The sequence below is a fragment of the Pinus tabuliformis genome, chromosome 7 (assembly GCF_031772625.1).
Source record: "Pinus tabuliformis cultivar Carrire ecotype Pingquan chromosome 7, CPIR1, whole genome shotgun sequence".
NCBI lineage: Eukaryota > Viridiplantae > Streptophyta > Pinopsida > Pinales > Pinaceae > Pinus > Pinus tabuliformis.
This window is the reverse complement of record NC_142293.1, coordinates 522,749,122-522,765,779: the sequence shown is the minus strand read 5'-3', so window position 1 is coordinate 522,765,779 and position 16,658 is coordinate 522,749,122. Positions and strand designations below refer to the sequence as shown.

The following is a 16,658-nucleotide window of genomic DNA, read 5'->3' as shown; positions in this document are numbered from 1 at the left end:
ACAGAGATGCTCGCTTGCCACTCACATTATTCCACAGGAGTTTGCTTCAAATTTCGCACTCCTTCCTCAGAGGTGTAGTGCCTCAAGCTCACATATTTACCACAGAGAGAAAGGTGCCAATGGTCTATAAACTTCCACAGAGGATATATAACACAGGCCCACAAATTTTCATAGAAAATTGGTGCCACAGAGCTCACATAAGGGTGTCAGAAAGTTCGAATAAAGGAGCCACAAAATTTCGCTAGGACAATAACTCACATATCCATAGACAGATCGAGCCTCAAGAAAACTCGGCCAAAATACAAAGCCAAAGATAATACCAAGCCTAGAAATGGCTCCACCATACCACAGACTTCGATCTCTTTTGTAGACCGGATACATGCACAAAAATCGGATTAATTGCACAAATTTAACCATAGTTTGCACTAGTATAGAAGTAACCACAACCTTTAAATAGCAATAATGTTACAAGAGTAATTCAGACCTTCTCTTCAACCTGCTCTTCAATTACCGCTCTGATTCCATGTTGAGTTTTCTAGGGCACAAGCTAGAAATAATTTCTTCATCATCATAACTACTTCCAATAATCAGTTAGCATTTATTTCACATAGCATTCATTCAAAATCATTAAGTAGTTATATAGAAGAAAATATCAACCATTAAACATGAAAGAGTAGTAGAAAATAACCATGAAACCAAGAGACAAGAGACACGGAAATTAGGCCTGAGGTCAGGGAAAAACCCACAAGGGGAAAACCCAGAAATCCTTCTTTATGAGAGAGAAAGTTCAAGATTCATCAATACATCATAAACAACATCAAGATAATAGCCAAACCAATAACCAAGAACAAGATGAGATCCCAAAACCTCCTTCTAAAATTCATCCCTCCCTTTTCTTTCGCTGGATCAAAGATAACCAAGACAAAATCGATGTACCAAAATGAGGAGGAGAGGTCTCCTTTATAAAAACATTGAAGGGGGTCGAATGGGTGACTCTTAGGGGCCTAGCCACCCTGAACAAAAGGAGGCCGACATGAATATTTTAGGAGGCAAAATTTAGAATTTAAATTTTTCCATTTCTTCACATGATGAAAATATCGACCATGGACACCATACTTCCAACAAGGAGGTAGTTACTATGATTGACACAACCTCCAATGCCCTGTTATGGAAATGGGGTCATAAAAAATTTTATCTTTCAACTTCCTCAAAACCCAAAATAACCATCACCATTGAGTTTGTCTCGTCAAGACCTTTCCGACAATATAAATTTTACCACAATTTGAATCCCAGATCAGAAGATATGGTTATTTAAATTTTTGGCCACTAATCCCTATCATGTCATCTTGTACTATCACGTGGTTTCCCACGTCACGGCCATGTCATCTCAAGCAAGTCCACGATATCCATCCTGCCCCGTGGCTGCTACCGAGGCCACGCCATGTCCTCCCGGCTAAGGCCCACGAAACCAACACTCCACAAATCGTGCCATAGTTTTATAATTAGCATATGGGGTTCTACCCTTATAGCAAGCCCTTTCCACGCTTGATGTTGTTGATTTCTGGTAGCATCGGATGTGCTCTAAGTCTCAAAATTTGCAAGGAGGCTTAGACACATGCATTCTCCAATACCCAGAAATCGTTTTCGGAAATTCCACCCAGAGATAGTTTTATTAAAATAATTAATTATTTTTAATGGGACCCTACGTCTGAACTTAGGAAATTAAAATAATTAAAGGGGTATTAATCTAAATTTGGGTGAACTTCTAGAAGAAGACGGAGATAGAGTTCAAATGATTTGTGAGCTATTGATTAGAATCTAATCTAAGTCGTTGGTTCTCAACTGGAGGATTATAAGGACATCGATGGGCACTTGGAGGACACATCGAGTGAAGATCAAAAGATCGATTTTCTGAAGCAGAGCAGCTACCTGAAAGAATTTCGAAGCGCTCTTTTGCAGTGAGGGGCAGGGATAGTTCCGGTTGGAGATTTCTCTTGATCCGGGAATACTCAACAAAGAAGGCAAAGAGAGATCCGAGGGGAGCAGCGCAGAGGCTGAGCTGGCCAGCATAGGCTGATGGAGAGGCAGCACAAAAGCCTTGAGGAGGTCTGAAAATTTGCTGGAGGAATCGATATCATAAGCCAAAAGCCGAGGTGTGAGACCGGGAGGTGAAAATCGAAGTTCCTGGGAGGCAAATCGATTAGCAAAGGGAGTGACGTTGTCCCTAGACGTTGTGACACTAGGTTGATGCAATGACTGTGCAGAGGTAGCAAGGGGCAAGTCATTTTGTGGTTGGATCAGTGAGATCTCCAGTGATAGTGTGAGGTAATCTCACTTATCTCTCTGTCAATGATATTCTTTGTACTGGATAGCCAAGAAGGCATCCAAAGATTGTATTCGGAAATTACCACCATAATAATAAAGCCCTCAATTGTTGCACCGATTTTCCCGCATTGGGTTTTTCCGGGGACATTTGTCCAAAAATAACTGTGTAGATGTGTTGTGTATTTCTTTCTTGTTCAGTTTCTTGTTTCCGCATTTTATTTAAATGGTGAAGGCTGCAATGTATTAGTTTCAGTGTTTACTGTAGGAAACAGTAAATAATTTGTTCAGTAATTAACAAATAGAAGGAACTTAATCAGTTGTTGTAGTAGAAATTTGGGGCTTCCAAATTTTCACATGGTATCAGAGCTACAGGTGAAACAAAAGAGCAGTGCCGGAAGAGCCTAACGTTGAAGGAAGAAGGGAAGTCGAAGTGTTGCATAGGCAGCAAATTGAATCCCTAAAGGGAGTGCGCAATTCAGGCCAAGAGGGCAAGATTTTCATGGTAAATCTCTCTCTAAGTGAGTCAACAGAGAGGTAGGATTTCTAGATCGAGATTTGTCAGTGGCAGAGGGAGCAGTGCAACAAAAGCTTCAGCGAAGAAGGGTTCCTGGTGTGACGCAATTTTCTATAGGCAACTGCTAGGAAGAAAGACGTCATAAGAAAGAAAAGACACTTGAGGGAATTTCTTCCTCAGAGAATTCCTAGCCAGGGAATTCGAATTCTCATTTGCTGAGCAACAACAAGAGAGAGGAGGTCATTCGACTTTTTCGAGTGGCAGAAATGGCAGCGAGTGGGTTGAGAGATCAGGATTGGTTGGATGGTGCATCCAACTATGTGATCTGGAAGGCAAGGATGTCATGCCTTCTGGATGAACATTTTCTCAAGACCTACGTCGACAATGTGGTAGTTGTGCTCGCGAATACAGATCCGCTCAAAAAGTACAAGGGAGAGATGGCAAAGACGAAGAGAATGATCATCGACAGAGTGAAGGATCATGTGGTCGTCACATCGCTAGTAAAGGCACTGCCAAGGAGATGTGGGATGCATTGTCAACGCTGTATCAAGGATCTTTCGAGCAGCGGAAGATGTACTTAGAGCAAAAGATGAGGTCCACACAGATGCAGAAGGGGGAACACATTGAACTGTTCATTGCAAAGCTTCAGGAGACCCAAGATGAGCTAGTAGTTGTGGGGTCTACACCTCAGTCTTCCGAGATGGTAAGACTGACCCTCAACTCAGTTTTAGAGGAGTGGCAAGCATTTGTCCAGAGCATATTGGGTTGGGAGAACTTGCCGAACTGGGAAGGAATGTGGACATCTCTTAAGCAAGAGGAGCTGAGGAGAGACTTGGTCAACTGTAATCTTGACGGAAGCAGCAGTAGTGGGGCTTCGAGAATGCAACCCTCGCATCCAAGGGGTAGTAGGAGCAGCGGAGGCAGAAGAAGGATGTCTCGAAGATTAAATGCTTCAAGTGTGGTGAATTCGGTCACTACGCAACACAGTGTCCTCTCAGAAAGAAGGACAAAGAAGAGAAGCATGATCCGAAGGTTGCACCCGTGAAGATCGAGGAGGAGTTTGCCATGACATCCCAAATACCTCCAAGAGGGAGGTGGGGTGATCTAGAGCTGTAGTTCGAAAGGACTGCAAATGGGCAGGATCCTTGAGGAGCCCACCTCTCAGATCAATTCCTTGCTACAGGAGCCCAAATCAGAAGTAGCAGGATGGACCAGTGTCAATTGGTGCAAACGAGCGCCAGAGTGAAAACTGGAGTGGCTACAAACGCCAGAGTGAAAGAGATTGAGCAGTGCAAAGCAGAGTTGGCAGCAGTGCAGTTAGCACAGAGCAGAGGTCAGCGACAGCGTAGAGGCTTCAGAGGGTCAGCGTAGAGACTAGCAGCCATCAAACTCCAGCAACGAAATGCATCATATTGAAAACTTGTTCAGTAATTTGGGATGCTTTTCCGTTGTTGATGCAGTAGTAGCAACAATTGGAGAAGGTAGTAGTGCACATGCAGTGTTGGCAGTGGCAGTGCCAGCAGCAGCACGGATGTGGAATTTTAGAGGGAGTTGTAGTACAAATGCAGTTTTGGCAGTGGCAGGGCCAACAGCAATACAGATGCAGCATTTGCGCAGTAGTTGGTGGGCAGCAACGTCAGACATCAGCAGCATAGAGGGAGATGTTTTAGAATCAGAGTGATGCTTCAATAGGTTGCATTACTAGAGCACATTCCTCACTAAGAGGCAGTGTTGATTTCTGGTAGCATCAGATGTGCTCTAAGTCCCAAAATTTGCAAGGAGGCTTAGACACATGCATTCTCCAATACCCACAAATTGTTTCGGGAAATTCCACCCGGAGACATTTTTATTAAAATAATTAATTATTTTTAATGGGACCCTGAGTCTAAACTTAGGAAATTAAAATAGTTAAAGGGTATTAATTTAACTGTGGGTGAAACTTCTAGAAGAAGACAGAGATCGAGTCCAAATGATCTGAGCCATTGATTAGAATCTAATCTAGGTCGTTGGTTCTCAACTAGAGGATTATATGAAGGACATCGATGGGCACTTGGAGGACACATCGAGTGAAGATCAGAGGATTGATTTTATGAAGCAGAGCAGTGGCCAGAAAGAATTTCGAAGTGATCTTTTGCAGTGAGGAGCAGGGATCGTTCCAGTTGGAGATTTCTCCTAATCCAGGTATACTCAACAGAGAAGGTAGAGAGAGATTCGGGAGAGGCAGCACTGTGGCTAGCGTAGGCTGACGCAGAGGCAGCACATAAGCCTTGAGTAGGTCCGAAAATTTGCTGGAGGAATCAATATCAGAAGCCAAAAGCCAGGGTGTGAGACCGAGAGGTGAAAACTGAAGTTCTTGGGAGGCAAATCGATCAGCGGAGGGAGTGACGTTGTCCCTAGATGTTGTGATGTTGGGTTGATGCAGTGACTGCGCAGAGGCAGCAAGGAGCAAGTCATTATGTGGTTGGATCCGTCAAATCTCTAGTGATAGTGTGAGGTAATCTCACTTATCTCTTTATCAATGATATTCTTTGTATTGGATAGCCAAGAAGGCATCCAGAGATTGTATTCAAAAATTACTATTGCATAATGATAAAACCCTCAGTTGCTGCACTGGTTTTCTTGCATTGGGTTTTTCTGAGGACATTTGTCTAAAAATAACTTTGTAGATGTGTCGTGTATTTCTTTCTTGTCCAGTTTCTTGTTTCCACATTTTATTTAAATGGTGAAGGCTGCAGTGTATTAGTTTCAGTGTTTACTTTAGGAAACAGTAAATATTTTGTTCAGTAATTAACAGATAGAAGAAACTTAATCAATTGTTGTAGTAAAAATTTGGGGCTTCCAAATTTTCACAGCTACCACTTGTCTCAGTCCTACCCCTTTTTAAACAAGGCACATTCATCTTCCTTCCAAATCTTCAGGGTCCAAGACAGAAACTTCTTTGTCGTGAACTAACAGGAAGTCCTCCCATCCCGGGACGAACTTCGCGACCCTTTTCCAAAGCACACACACACGTATATATAATGTATCCAAAGCCAAAAAGGGAGTTCTGCCCCTATTTGACGATCAATGACTCTCATGCAATAAGGAGATCGACAACCCTATTACCCATCGGCTACGGGTAGTGTATATAGGAGAAATTTTTTCTCATAGATGGTTCTCAGTCGACAGCGAGCAGCCACCAGATAGTTCAATGTGCCATTTTCTCCGCCACCTAAGCCAACCATGTGGTCCCTCGCCCATTTGTTATGAATGTATGTTTGAAGGTGGGCTTCCTAACCCCAAAGGTATGACCTTTCGCTGGTTAGTTGAGTAATTTTGTTTACTTTTCATGGACATTTTTGGGTATGGATTGGTGGGGGGATTCGACAGAAAGAGTGGGCTAGGTCTGTGCTCTTGTCTCCCCTGCCCGATTTGGTGTTTAGCCTTATATCTTAGTCCCATGGGATCTCCTTTACTATATATTACCTTTAGGGTTGGCACTACATGAGAAATCCCGATTTTGGTTGCATGGTCCCACTTCCCGACACCATATACATCGCCCCTTTCTACTCATTTTGACGCCATTCATCATCTCTCCCTTCCGGGTCTGGATGTGCCCACTGGGTCCACATAGGGTCAACCTCCCCTTCCCCTTGCCCACACCTTGGGTCGGGCTTGGAACGATGCCCCGAAGGTTGATGCAGCGAAAAAGAAAAGAAAAAGCATAATTTGGCCTCTCAACGAGAAAATGTTCCACAAGATGCAAAATATGGCCGGGACATACAAATTTAGCACGTGGGAAAAAGCCAAACATAAGCTCTACCCCTCATATATGACCAATGCCCTGGTTCCTATAGGCCCTAGATGAGCCCCCTCCACATTAAGGAACCCATGATTGTCCCAAGCCCTGGTGGGCAATGAAATGCCCCACCTCAAAAAAGGGGTACCTACTACTATATACCACCCATCATGCTCTCATCCCTTGGAGCCCTAAGCAGTTACGAAGAAAAAACAATAAAAGACGAAAGGCATATGAAGAAGGGTGGTAAAACAAAGGTCAGGGTAACTTATGTACCACGATTGCTCCCTCTTACACTCATATACCCAAGTGTGGGCTTCCCGCATTATAGCTACCCTTTGTCCTGTCACATGTGGCCTGGATCATTCCCTTGACCCCCACTTTGTTCCATTATTATGTCACTTACCACCTTCCACTTGATGGATGTGTTGATTTTTGGGTAGCATCAGATGTGCTCTAGCTCCGAAACTTTGTGGAGGGGCAAGAACACATGAGAGCTCCAAGACCTAAAAATATTTTGGTGAAATTCCGCCTAGATTGTATTTTATTAAAATAATTAATATTTTTAATGGGGTTCCTAAGTCTAAACTTAAGAAAATTAAAATATCAATGGGTATTAATGAAAATATGGGTGAGAAGCTTCTAAGAGACGAGGATCAAGTCTAATTTAATCTTAGTCGTTGATTAGAGACTTAATCTCGGTCGTTGATTTCTCAACATGAAAAGTATAAATGGAGGCTTGGGGTCAGTTGGAGAGGACACACACAGAGATTGAAGAAATCGATTTTCTGAGGTAAGAAGTTCTCAGGAGGGAAATTGATTAGGGAGATCTTGCAACTGAGAGGCAGTGATAGTGCGGGAATACTGACAGAGAGGCAGATAGAAGCTTGTGGAGGCAGCGCAGTAACCAGGAAGAGCTAACGTTGGGCCAGTCTAGGCCCACGCAGCCATGACGCAGAGCCAGAAGGACCAGCACAAAGGGAGGAAGTTGCCTTATGCTTACACGCAGAGAGCCAGAACTACCAGGAACTGCTGAAACAACCGAGAAAGCTGATGCAAAGCTGACGCGGAGCCTCAAAGAGCTCCACGCAGTTACTCCGAAGGGGCAGCGTAGTTGTAGCCGGGACCAACCAGTTTTGCCGTTGGATCAGCCGGAATCTGCCGGGTGAATTGAGGTAAAACTCACTTAGGTTTTCCGCCATTATATTTCTCTGTCACTGGTTTACCGGGAGGGCAACCAACATTTGTATTTAGAACTTCTGCTTAATAATAGAAAACCCTCAGAGTTGTTGCATCTGTTTTCCCGCATTGGGTTTTTGAGTCCAAAAATAAGGATTTCCGTGAAGGAAATCGAAATTCAAAGGTAGCTTGTTCCTTAGACGATTTCTAGCGCCAAAGAAACCCAGATCCGAGTTTTGCTGGGGTAGCAGCGAAAGAGGGAGAAGAGAACCAGTTCGACATTCATTTGAGCAAAGATGGTCGTTAATGGACTGAGGGATCAGGACAGGTTGGATGGAGCATCCAACTTCGTCATCTATAACGTGAGGATCTTGGCAGTTTTGGACAAAAATCGCATCAAGGATTATGCCTTGAAGACGGTTGTTGTTCCGGTTGATGTTGATCCTCTCAAGAAGTACCGGGTCAAGGATCATGTGATGCCACATATTGCTGAGAAAGACACAGCAAGTGAAATGTGGGAAACATTGACCACTTTGTACAAGGGAACTTATGTTCAGCAGAAGATGTTGCTTGAGAGTCAGCGGAGATAGTTTCAAATGCAGAAGGGAGAAGATATCGATCCCTTCCTTCTCAGGTTGCAAGGGATCCGTGACCAGCTAACTTCCGTAGAGACTACACCAGATCATGAATTTATGGTCAAGACTGCTCTGAATGCAATCACTGAAGACTGGGAAACCTTTGTCCAAAGCATCTTGGGCAGGGCTTCTATTCCCAATTGGGAGGAGATGTGGATAGCTCTTCAATAGGAAGAGATCAGAAGAATGACCACGGCAGGAAGCAACAGCAAAGGGATCAGAGTCAAGAAGGAGGAAGAGGAGGATGTTGCTCTCGCATCAGCAAGATAGCAAGGGCAGCAAAAGAGAAAGAAAAAGGACATATCCAAAGGCAGATGTTTCAGATGTGGAGAAATGTGTCATTTCGCCACACATTGCCCTCGAAAGAAGGGCAAAGAAGACAAGTCTAACTCAAAGGCTGCTCCAGCACAAGCTGACAAGGAGGACAATGAGGATTGCGCCATGAGTGCTCATGCACCTCTAGAGAAGAGGTGGGGCAATATTGAGCTGAGGTCAGGAGGACTACAGTGGGGACAGGATTCTTGAGGTGCCAAACTCTTGGATCACATACGGCTATGGGATCCCCTAATGACAGTAGCAGAATGTTGGGAGTCAGTTGGTGCGAGGGATGATGGACCAACAGTGGCAGAGCTAGAGTGCCAAAGTCTGAAGCAGCGCAGTGGAGTGTTGCAGCAATGCGGGAGGCATAGAGCATATACAATAGCAGCACAGTAGCATCAGAGGGTCAACACAGATTAGCAGCAGAGGTAGCTTCAGCATCACGAGGTATCCAGACTAACCAGCATGTCAGCTTTTGGGTGACTTTTTTCAGTTGCTTACTTCTCAGCAACTAAGTTGCAGTGCCGCAGTTAGCAGTGGCAATGCTAGGGGCAGCATGATGCAACATATTGAGAGGGAGCTACAGTACAAATGTAGCAGCGACAGTAGCAATGTCATGGGCAGCAGTACAGGTTGCAGCAGCGGAGTGGATGAAGGGCAGCAGGCTGAGCATCAGCAGCGTAGAGGACCGATGTTGTGGATTAGTGTGATACTTCTACTGGAAAATATTGCTAGAGCAGATTCCTCGCTAAGAGGGAGTGTTGATTTTTGGGTAGCATCGGATGTGCTCTAGCTCCGAAATTTTGTGGAGGGGCTAGAACACATGAGATCTCCAAGTCCCAAAAATTGTTTGGTGAAATTCCACCCAGATTGTATTTTATTAAAATAATTAATATTTTTAATGGGGTTCCTAAATCTAAACTTAAGAAAATTAAAATATTAATGGCCATTAATGAAAATATGGGTGAGAAGCTTCTAAGAGACGAGGATCAAGTCTAATTTAATCTTAGTCGTTGATTAGAGACTTAATCTCAGCCGTTGATTTCTCAACATGAAAAGTATAAATGGAGGCTTGGGGTCAGTTGGATAGGGCACACGCAAAGATTGAGGAAATTGATTTTCTGAGGTGAGAAGTTCTGAGGAGGGAAATCGATTGGGGAGATCTTGCACCTGAGGGGCAATGATAGTTCGAGAGTACTAACAGAGAGGCAGAGAGAAGCTTGTGGAGGCAACGCAGTAGCCAAGAAGAGCTGATGCTGGGTCAGTCTCGGCCCACGCAACCTTGACGCAGAGCCAAAAGGACCTGCACAGAGGGAGGAAGTTTCTTTCCACACAGAGAGCCAGAATTGCCGGGAACTACCGGAACAGCCGGGAAAGCTGACGGAGTAAGCAGAAGAACTGACGTAGAGCCTCAAAGAGCTCCACGCAAGCCCACGCAGTTACTGCGAAGGGGCAGCACAATTGTAGATGGGGCCAGCCAGTTTTGCTACCGGATCAGCCGGAATTTGTCGGGTGAAGTGAGGTAAAACTCACTCAGGTTTTCTGCCATTGTACTTCTCTGTCACTGGTTTGTCGGGAGGGAAACCAACGTTTGTATTCAGAACTTCTGCTTAATAATATAAAACCCTCAAATCTGATGCACCGGTTTTCCCGCATTGGGTTTTTCCGGGAACATTTAATCCAAAAATAAGTGTCCTTTGCATGATTGTCTCATTTATTTTTCAGTACTTGATCTGTATATTGGTGTAGGCTGCAATTTATTTGCATTAATATTTTTTGAATATTTCTAAAAATAACTTGTTAAATGAAGAAACACCGGTAGGTAATGCAAGTCAGTGTACTGCAGTAGGATTTTTGATTTGTTAGATTCAAAAATTTTCATAGGATGTGCCATGGAAATGTCACCCCGTTTAAAGGCTGAGACCACCTAATAGGGTCCTTGGCTAACCCCATTATCAAGCTTGGAAACACTTGCACATGCCAGAGCCCACTATGGAAAGGCATGCCACCATGAAGCACCTCATTGATTCCATGATTTGTAAACTCTTTTACTTGATTATTCTAATCATTTGTTACATTGGAGGGCAAGGGGACGCATTGGATCTTATGCAGGATTGCAGGTGGGTTTTCATCTGGAGGGCTTGGTCTCCCTATACGGGGTCCTAGCCATCCAAAGGGCCACATGGGCACTTGTAGGATGAGCGTTGAGAGCCATGGGCCTCCACCATAACAGAGATTACTTCATGGATCCCCAACATCGATCATTGATTGCTCGTGTTCCACCTTTTGAATGAGGATGATGCACCTGGTTCATTATGCCCAGCCAGCTCCATATTTGCACCATATACTTGGCAGATGTTTCAGGGGCCAGAGGATGTCTCCCGCTACAGAGGGATGGCTTATATCGTCATCTTAGCCCTTACATATGGTCTACAGGCATTTTTCGATCCACTTGGAGACCCATGAGTATGTCCTTGTGCCCCCACACCCACTTGGGAGCACCACAGGTTCTTGCTTGGAAAACAAGGGGCCAACCCCTTATCCACTATGTTTGGAGTCCATTCTCTCATCACGGCACACCTTGGACTTCATTTGGTCTTCTCAATGGCCCAACGACTCGTTATGTTGATCATCCTGGCCTCTTGAGAGGCTTATCTTTATGTTATTGAGCTATTTGGTGGGCTTGTCAACAAAAGTACTGTTATTATGCACATTATTTTATTGAGGGGAATTATTAGTCCAAATTAGGCCATTCGAATTCATTAGAGATTGTATAAATAGATGAGAGGTTCATTCTCTCATCATCACTTGGATTGGGTTATTAGCTTTTGTGAGATTTTCGCTATCCCTTCAGGAGGACGAGTTTGGATGATATGGATGAATTTTGATGTGTGGATATCTCTCTCTTGTCTTGGAGCTTCACTATTGACATAATTTGATGATTGGATATACTCTTTTGTACATGTAAGTGCTCTTTTCATGCTTATTCTTGTTATTTACTTTTGTCCCATGAATGTTGTTGGGATTTTTTCTATACAAGACTGAAATTTACTGCTTTTCTATATGAATTGGTGGGAATTGTGATCTTTTATAGCATTGCATCATGTCATGGGCCATGTATGAATGGGTGAATGTTCCTAGAGATAATTTATGTTGAAAACATCTCGATAAGTCATCAATTATTGCAAAACGAAGTATAAAGCCCTTGAAGCAGTTGCTCTCATGCCCTAATTCCATGCAAAATTGTTTGAAGGCCTCGTTGACTAGGTGAATCCTTTCCAAATGACAAATTCTCCTTGATTCCATCTCTCCCAAAGGACAAGGCACTAATCCTCCATAGGTGATCACTTTCAAAGCTTATTTCTCTCACCTCTCCTTCTCTTTCTAGGCCTAGCCTCCATAGGTCACCTAGGGCATCAATTATCTCAATTTCTAGCCATCAAAAAGACTTGAAATCTCTTATTCTCTACTGCACTAGGGTTTTCTCTATAGGCTCTCCAAATTTCACGAAATTCTAACAATGGGATCTCAAGATATTGGAATCCCTAGCTCAAGGATCGTGTCTTGCCCTAAGTTTCCCTTGGCTAGTGACCTCACTTGGATCATTGCACTTTATTCCAAGAGATTTGTCCATTTATCCTCTTCTTTTCCACAATTAGGTCAAGCCCCTCCTTAAGTGATCAATCCCACTTCCTTGACCTGATTTTGGGTTCACTTGGTCTTGTGTGGCTCCGCAACCAAAAAATTCCAATCCCACAAAGAACATACAAAGACCAATTCTCCATAAGGATTTCTAGGCCTAGGAATCATCTTTACAAGATATACTCCCAAAACCTAGCCTCGAGAATCCTTTTAGCCCTTCCTAGAGAGCCTATCACCTTGCTTCCTGAGCAAGAAAACCATACAATTGAGTCTCTCTTGTGAATAGGCCTTAGGAATCACTCCTTATCCTCTTATTGACTTACTCATCTAGTGATTCCCCTTTATACTGGATTCCTCCCATCAGTGAAAGTCCGTAAAGAGCAAGGAGCCTTAGCTGAGGTGATAGCGGGCTATTGCTCCATTGTTGCCCTTGACCTAGTAGTTTCCCTTGAGGATCCCCTCCTAGGACCCTTGCAAGTTTGAGCGGTAACAGGCCCACTATCAATGAGGCCCGCCATGCCACATAACCCCGAGATTAAAATCTTGAGTGTTTCTTTTGCCCCTCCACTTCAAAAACCCCGAGGTCCGGGAAGCAGGACAAAAGCCCTTCCCCATTATCAGACGAGAAAGTTTCCATCCCAGGACATAAATCCCAAACCTTCCCCACGATACCCCTTTCTAAAACATTGGGGTGACATCATCGCTTAAAATAGTCGAGGTAACGTCATGGTGACATTCCCCGCCCCGACCCTTTTTCCCTAGTACTTTTGCACTATGCCTCGTGTTTAAAATTTCGAGTTGACATCATTTGCCACTGTGGCTTGGCCCCACCAGGTCTTTGACTCCCTTGCAATGCCACATAATCATAGAGCTTACAACCCGAGACTTTTGCACCATGCCATTTAAGAAATCGTTGTGGTGACATCACACCCACCTCTTGCTAATGTCACACCTTCCACGTGGCCTCCTCCAAGAGTGCCATGTGTCACTCATTTTTGTCCCACCTAGCCCTGCCAAATGGCCAATTTCAGGTGCCAAGTGTCACAATATTAGGGTACCACATCACTCCTATCCACATCATCGGCCACTATGGCCCTAGGTCCCACCAAGGTCTCCGCCCTTAGTAAAAATGAGTTTTCCTTTATAAGGAAATTTGGCACTTTTTATATTTTATTGGCCCGAGGCCTAAACGGAGATTAATCCGGGACTTACTAACCTTTGTTTTTCGTCGCAGTAACGTCTCTCCGACACTATTCTCCTGCAACTCCACCCTAAAACGTCGGGGTGACATCATGGACTTATTACCGCTCAAACTAGCAAGGGTCCTAGGAGGGGATCCTATAAAGCCACTACCAGGCCAAGCGGCAACAATGGAGTGATAGCCCAATGTGACCTCAGTTAAGACTCCCTGCACTTTATGGACTTTCACCGATAGGAGTAGACCCAGTATAAGAGGAATCACAATGATGAACGGATCAATAATCAAATAAGGAGTGATTCTTAAAGCCTATTCACAAGAGAGACTCAATAAAATAGCTTACTTGCTTGAGAAGCAAGGTGATGGGCTCTCTAAGAAGGGCTATGAGGATACCTTGGCCTAGGGTTGGAGGTTATGCCTTGACAAGGGGCTTCCTAGACTTAAGGAACCTTATGGAGAAATGGATTCTATGTAGTACTTGTGGAATTTGAGTTGGAAAGTTGTGGCACCATAAAGAACCTAGGTGGGCCCAAACTAGGTCAAGGGTATGGAGTAGATTGACCAAAGAGGGTCTTGACCTAATTAGGGAAGAGAATAGGATCAAAGAACTATTTTTCTTTTGAAATTTGAATGTAATGATCCAAATGAAGACACTTACCCAAAATCAGTCTAGGGAGAGAAATGATCCTCGAGCTAGGGCTTCTGATATCTTGCGATTCCACTGTCGGATTGTGCTCAAATTTGGAGGACCCCTTGAGAAGATCCCAACGCAGTTATCGACTAATTTTCAAGGTATTTGGATGGCTACAAAAGATTTCCTGTGATGCCCTAGGATACTTTCTAGGGTTAGCCCTAGAATTGGGAAAAGTGAAGAAAAGAGAGGGGAATTTGACCACTAAAGGGATACGAGGATCAGTGCCTTATTGCTTGGGCTTAATGGAGTCAAGACACGCATAGATCGAGAATTTTCGTGTGCTAAGAAGCCCTAATTGATCTTTGCTAGCCTCTCCAAAGGTAGCAACTAGGTCAATAGGGATTTATACTTCAAATTTGCCAAAGAGATGAAGTTTCGAGGTCTTTAAACCTAAGAGGTGCCTGTAGGAACATCCACCCACTCTCTTCCAATACAACGCATGCATTAAATAGCTTATTCAAGGTTCCCAAAAGAATTTCGCATTTACTTTAACCCATACATGAATAATGATAACAATAACACGCAGTAAACCAGTAAAATAACAAGAATAGTATCAAAATTCGACTTACATGAGAGAGAGAATATATCCATTCATCAACTTTGCATTAGAAAGAAGCTCCAAAGACAATAGCGAAAATCCAAACATCATAGTACATCAAGAAAGCTCCAAAAAGTGTGAAATCTCTCAAGAGATACTAATCCAATCCAAGTGATGATGATGAAAATGAATCATCTCACTTCTATTTATACAATCCTCTAAGGGATTCGAATGGCCTAATTTGGACTAATCATGTCCTTAAAATAAAATAATTTGCATAATAACAGTACTTTTGGTGACAAGCCCACCAAAATAGCTCAATAAAACAAGAACAAGCCTCTCAAGAGGGCTGAATGATCAATATAGTGAGTCGTTGGGCTTTTAAGGAGGCCTAATGAACTCCTAGGGGTGCCATGATGTAAAACTGGACTCCAAAAATAGTGGACAAGGGGTTGACCTCTTGTTTTCCAAGCACAAACCTGTGGTGCTCCCAAGTGGGTGTGGGGGCACAAGAACATCCTCATGGGTCACAAGTGGATCAAAATGCCTATAGACCATCTGTAAGGGCTAAGATGATGACATAAGCCCTCCTTCTGCAGTGAGAGACATCCTCTGGACCCTGAAACATCTGCCAAGTGTATGGTGCATGTGTGGAGTCGGTTGGGCATGGTGAACCAAGTGCATCATCCTCATCCAAAATGTGGAACACGAACAATCAACGAGCGGTTTTGGGATCCATGAAGTACTCTCTACTATGGTGGAGGCCCATGGCTCTCAACACTCACCCGACAAGTGCCAATGTGGCCCTCTGAAGGGCTAAGACCTCATATAGGGTGACCAAGCCCAATAGGGAGACCCATCTGCAATCCTACATAAGATCCAATGCACCCCTTGCCCTCCAATACAACAAATCATTAGAATAATCAAGTAAAAGAGCTTACAAGTCATGGAATCAATGGGACACTTCATGGTGGCATGCGCCTCCATAATGGGCTTTGGCATGTATAGGTGTCTCCAAGCTCAATAAGGGGCTAATCAAGGACCCTATTAGGCGGTTTTAACCTTTAAAGGGGGTGGCATGTCCATGTTACATCCCTCAAGTGGTAGGTGGCAAATGATATAGTAATGGAACGGAGTGGGGATCAGGGGATTCATCCAGACCACATGTCATGGTACAAGGGTAGCTATAATAAGGGAAGCCCACACCTGGGTATGTGAGTGTAGGAGGGAGAAAATCGTGGTACATGAGTTACCCCGACCTTTGTTTTTCACCCTTCTTCATATGCCTTTTGCCTCTGATTGATATTTCTTCATAACTGCTCGGGGCCCCAAGGAATGAGAGCATTATGTGTATTATATGGCAGAGGATACCCCCTTAAGTTAGGGTGGTTCATTGACCACTAGCAATTGGGACAATCATGGGTTCCTTAATGATGGAGGGGGCTCATCTAAGGCCCATAGGAACCAAGGTGATGGCCATGGATAAGGGGTCGGGCTCATGTTTGGTTTTTGCCCACGTGCTAAATTTGCATGTCCCAACCATCTTTTGCATTTTGTGGTACATTTCCTGCTGAGAGTGACCAAATTATGCTTTTTCTTTTCTTTTTAACTGCATCAAGCTTTGGGCATCATTCCAAGCCCAACCCAAGGTGTGGACAAGGGGAGGGGGAGGCTAACCCTATGTGGACCCAATGGACACATGTGGACCCGAATGGGAAAAGTGATGAATCGAGCTAAAAGGAGTGGAAGGGGGTGATGTATGTGGTGTCGGGAGCGGAACCACACAACCAAAGTCCGGAGTTTCCAAGTAGTGCCAACCCTAAAGCTAGTGGTCAGT

The 16,658-nt window shown here is 43.9% G+C and overlaps 1 protein-coding gene across 1 annotated transcript in view; it reads right to left on the bottom strand.

Moving 5' to 3' along the window:
- LOC149248365 (AT-hook motif nuclear-localized protein 10-like) overlaps window positions 1-16,658 on the bottom strand; it is a 203,298-nt gene that overhangs the window by 79,894 nt on the left and 106,746 nt on the right. The window lies entirely within an intron of this gene.